This window comes from Belonocnema kinseyi, chromosome 10 (assembly GCF_010883055.1).
Source record: "Belonocnema kinseyi isolate 2016_QV_RU_SX_M_011 chromosome 10, B_treatae_v1, whole genome shotgun sequence".
In the NCBI taxonomy this organism is placed as follows: domain Eukaryota; kingdom Metazoa; phylum Arthropoda; class Insecta; order Hymenoptera; family Cynipidae; genus Belonocnema; species Belonocnema kinseyi.
The window spans coordinates 93665228-93670835 of record NC_046666.1 but is presented as its reverse complement, the minus strand read 5'-3'; positions in this window follow the sequence as shown (position 1 = coordinate 93670835).

Genomic DNA, 5608 nt, shown 5'->3' with positions numbered 1-5608 from the left:
CTCGAGTACTCACTCCTGAAAGCCCGGATTAAGAAAGCACAAGAGAAAAACTTTCGTGAACAGCTCCTAGATAAGAGAATGCACGGTATCTTCCACAGAAATATGAAGGATCAGTCAATGTCTTGTGAGCTAACGTTTGCTTTCCTTAAATCGCACGGATTGAAATCTGGTACAGAGGGTTTCATTTTTGCATGCCAAGACGGTGTCATTTCCACCTTAACATACCGTCGCCACATTTTGAGCCAAGACATTCCCGATTATAGCTGCAGGGCGTGCCATGCACACCCCGAGCATTTAGCTCACATACTATCTAGTTGTCCAACACACGCGGGAACGACCTACATTCAAAGGCACAATGCGGCACTAAGAGAACTTTATTGCCATCTCTGTCACTCCTACGGCAATCACCTTAATATCGCTCCTCTACATGCTCCTAGGGAAATTGAGTCAATTGTCGAGAATGGGAAGTGCCGTATATACTGGAACTTTATATTCTCGACAATTGCGTTTGTTGCTCACTCGAGGCCTGACATGGTTCTTCTTGACTTCGAGAAGCGAATCATGTTCGTTATCGAATTTTCGGCACCAGCTGACAAAAACATCATAGCCAAGGAGAATGAAAAGAAAGAGAGGTATCGAGACCTTATAAGGGAGTTGCAACGATTGTACCCGGAATATTCTGTTAAACTGATCGTCCTTATCATCGGCGCTCTTGGAGGTGCCCAGCTTTCACTTGCTAATAGCCCAAAAAGCATCCCTGCGTGTCAACAATATGCTAGAACACTTGCGGGAAAAATTCAGAAGGCGGTTGTCCTTGAGTCGCTCCGTGTTCTTAGGGTCCTCGAGGCTTTTGCAGGATCGTCGTATTGATTCCTTTACAGACTGTAACCACCTATCTCGCGGTTGTGAGACGTGGTTATGGCTGAAATTTTACCGCGATTTCGCTGGAAGCGGGTGCAATTTTTCAGATTAGCACCCGCTCCCGGCGAAATCCTGCGGTTGTCCTTATGACAAATTTTTAAATATATAATTATACTATTATAATTATGTTATAATAGTCTTATTTAAATCTCGATCCGCATTTGAAAGAAATTATAGAAATTGGTCGTTTTGAAATTCATCTCGTTTGGATAAAAACTCAATTATTCGATTGAAAAATTAATTATTTTGTTAAAAATTTAACTATTTTGTAAAAAAGTCCTCTTTTCTATCAAAAATTCAACTACTTTGTTAAAAATGTTATTTATTTTATTTGAAGGTTGATCTCTTTCGTTGAAAATACATTTTTGAAACTGACAATTAATCTATACCATTTTTGGTTAGAAAATCATGTATTTTGTTAACAATTCGTCTTTCTTTGTAGAAATTAAATTGCTTTATGGAAAATTTATACTTTTTGATTAAAAATTACATTTTTCGGTTGAATTATCAACTGTAAATATTTTTTGGTTGCAAAGTCGTTTTGTTGTAAATGCAACTATATGGTTAAAAATTAAAATCATAATTTTTGGGTGGAAAATTCGATTATTAACTTAAAATTGAACTACTCATTAAAAAAATTAATTTTTTCTTATTAAAGATTCATAATTATAGTTGAAAATTCAACTATTTTCCTTTAAATTAGGTTAAAAATTCAGCGTTTTTTTGTAGATAATACTCTTTTTGACTTTAAAATTTAAAAATTTATTAAAGTTAAATTGACCTTTTTTAGTAGAAATTTAATCTTCTTGGTTGAAAGTGTATCATTTTTGGTGAAAAATACAATTGTTTGGTTAAAATATGAACTGTACATCTTCTTGGATTTAAGAGTCGATTATTTCACTAAGAGTTGAACTACTTTGTAAAAAAAGACTTTTTTTTCAACAAGATTTTATAATTATAGTTGAAAATTTAACTATTTGGTTGAAAGTTTAACTCTTTGATTGAAAACTCATATTTACCGCTTAAGAAATTCAACTTTTTGTAGATAATTCGTCTTTTTGACTTTAAAATTAAATAATTTCGTTGAAAATTCATGTATTTTGTTTGAAATTTGTCTTTTTTTGAAGATCATTAATTTTCTTGTTCGAAAATTCATGTTATTGGTCGACAATTCAACAACTTTGTTGAAAATAAATTTTTTCGGTTGAAAATTATTCATCTTTATCTGAAAATGTAACTATTATAGGATTAATTAAAAATTAATCGTATATATTGGGTAAGTTTGGAAATCGTTTTTTTTTATAGAAAATTAATCTTCTTGAGACAAAATTCACCTTTCCCCTTGAAAATTTAACAATTTTGTTGAAAATTCGTTTTTTTCCTTATTCAATTCAATTTTTTATCAATGCTTTTATCTCGAAATTGAACTATTCCATTTTTGGTTAAACTGTATGCTGTAAATTGTATTAGTTAAAACACCAATTATTTGTTAGAAAATTAATTTATTTCTTTTCGATTATGACTTGAAATATTATTTCAGTCTAAAATTTTTTATTTTTAACTCATTCAATTTGAAATTTTTTAATTAAAAAAAATAAAAATTCGTTAATTATCAGCACCATTTGACCGTTCATTTAAAACAATTCATTACAAACAAGTGTTAAAAACTACACATTTGAACATAATGGTTCGAAATAGAAAGCCTTGAATTGTTAAATTTGTAATGAGCTAAATATAAAGTTTAAATGCTACAATTTAAATTTAAAAAAAGATTTGGAATTAATTTAAAACTTGAAATTATTTCAAATAATTTGAAACACGATTTAGACTTTTGCAGATTCAAAAAAAAAGCTTTTTCAGAATTGTACAGTATTTACAAAGAATAACAAAAATTGTTGTGATTGATAAGAACATTGAAAATGATTTTTTATTTTGACAAATAAATTTTAAGTGAGTATTTGAAAATACTTTAAAAATAAAAAAAAAGAATCCGGAAGATTTTAAGGAAATTTTTTTATTTTGCAGTTTTTTTAATTTCAGGAATTTAATTTCCAGATAAAAACGATTAATTTTTAATCAATCCTAGAATAGTTGCATTTTCAGATAAAAAAAATTTTTAATCGAAAAAATAAATTTTCAATAAAGTTGTTAAATTCTCAACCGATAACATGAATTTTTGACCAAGAAAATGAATGATAAACAAAAAAAGACAAATTTAAAACAAAATACATGAATTTTCAACGAAATTATTTGATTTTAAAGTCAATAAAACGAATTATCTACAAAAAGTTGATTTTTTTCGGCGAGAAATATGAGTTTTCCATCAAAGAATTAAACTTTCAACCAAATAGTTAAATTTTTAACCATAATTATAAAACCTTGTTGAAAATAGCAGTATTTTTTTACGAAGTAATTCAACTCTTAGTGAAATAATCGACTTTTAAGCCCAAGAAGATGTACAGTTCATATTTCAACCAAACAATTGCATTTTTGACCAAAAATGATACATTTTCAACCAAAAAGATTAAATTTCTACGAAACAAGGTCAATCCAACAAAATATATGAACATTCAACCAAATTATTTAATTTTATAGTCAAAAAGAGTATCATCTACAAAAAAGCTAAATTTTTAACCCAAAAATATGATTTTTCAATCAAAATTTTAATTGTCGACCAAATACTTTAACTTTCTAGCAAATTGTCGACTTTTAACGCCAAAGATGCAATTTAAAAAAAAAAGTAAAATTTTTAACAAAAAATTTAATTTGAAGGCAAATAGTTGAATTTTCAATAATAATTATGAATCCTCAATAAGAAAAAATTAATCTTTTTACAAGTATTTCAACTGTAAGTGAAAGTTAAACTATTTGGTCGCCAATTAAAATTTTGGTTGAACAATCATATTTTTGGGTTAAAAATTCAGCTTTTTTGTAGATGATACTCTTTTTGATTATAAAATTAAATAATTTTGTTGGAAGTTCATATGTTTTGTTGGAAATTGACCTTGTTTGGTAGAAATTTAATCTATTTGGTTGAAAATATATCATTTTTTTTATTGAAAACTCATATTTTTCGCTGAAAAAAATTAACTTTTTGTAGATAATTCATTTTTTGTTAGTTTAAAATTAAATAATTTGGTTGAAAATTCATGTATTTTGTTTGAAATTTGTCTTTTTTTGTGGATCATTAATTTTTCTGAAAATTGAACTATTCAATTTTTGGTTGAAACTTTATCAAGTACATTGTATTAGTTAAAATACCAATTATTTGATAGGAAATTAATTTAATTTGTTAAAAAGTCAACTTTTGGGTTGAAAATTGATATATTTTGTTAATTAGGTGTTTTCCTAAAATTAAAAAAAAAATTAAAAATAAAAAAATTTCCTTAAAATCTTTCGGATTCTTTTTTTTTTAATTTTTAAAATGTTTTCAAATACTCACTTAAAATTTATTTGTCAAAATAAAAAATCATTTTCAATGTTCTTGGAAATCACAACAATTTTTGTTATTCTTTTTAAATACTGTCCAATTCACAAAAAGCTATTTTTTTAAAGCTGCAAAAGTCTAAATCGTGTTTCAAATTATTTGAAATAATTTAAAGTTTTAAATTAATTCTTAATCTTTTTTTAAATTAAAATTGTAGCGTTTAAACTTAAAATTTAGCTCATTACAAATTTAACTATTCAAGGCTTTCTATTTTGAACCATTCTGTTCAAATTTGTATAGTTTTTAACAGTTGTTCGTAATGAATTGTTTTAAATGAACGGTCACATATTGCTGATAATTAACGAAATTTCCTTTTTTTAATTAAAAAATTTCAAATCGAATGAATTGAAAATAAAAATCTTTCATACTGAAATAATATTTCAAGTCATAATCGAAAACAAATTAATTAATTTTCTAACAAATAATTGGTGTTTTAACTAATACAATTTACAGGATACAGTTTAACCAAAAATGGAATAGTTTAATTTCCAGATGAAAGCTGTGATAAAAAATTGAATTGAGCAAGGAAAAAAAACGAATTTTCAACAAAATTGTTAAATTTTCAAGAGAAAAGGTGAATTTTCGATCAAATAATTAATGATCTACAAAAAAGACAAGTTTTAAACAAAATACATGAATTTTCAACGAAATCATTTCATTTTAAAGTCAAAAAGACGAACTATCTACAAAAAGTTGAATTTCTCAAACGAAAAATATGAGTTTTCAATCAAAGAGTTAAACTTTCAACCAAATAGTTAAATGTTCAACAATAATTATAAAACCTTGTTTAAAAAAATACGAATTTTTTTACAAAGTAATTCAACTCTTAGTGAAATAATCGACTTTTAAACCGAAGAAGATGTACAGTTCATATTTTAACCAAACAAGTGCATTTTAGACCAAAAATGATACATTTTCAAACAAAAAGATAAAATTTCTACTAAAAAAGGTCAATTTAGTTTTAATACATTTTTTAATTTTAAAGTCAAAAAGAGTATTATCAACAAAAAGAGCTGAATTTTTAACCTAATTTAAAGGAAAATAGTTGAATTTTCAACTATAATTATTAATCCTTAATAAGAAAATATTAATTTTGTTTACTAAGTAGTTCAACTTTAAGTGAATAATCGAATTTTCCACCCAAAAAATTATGATTGTAATTTTTAACAATATCAAAATTTAAATAAGACTATTATAATA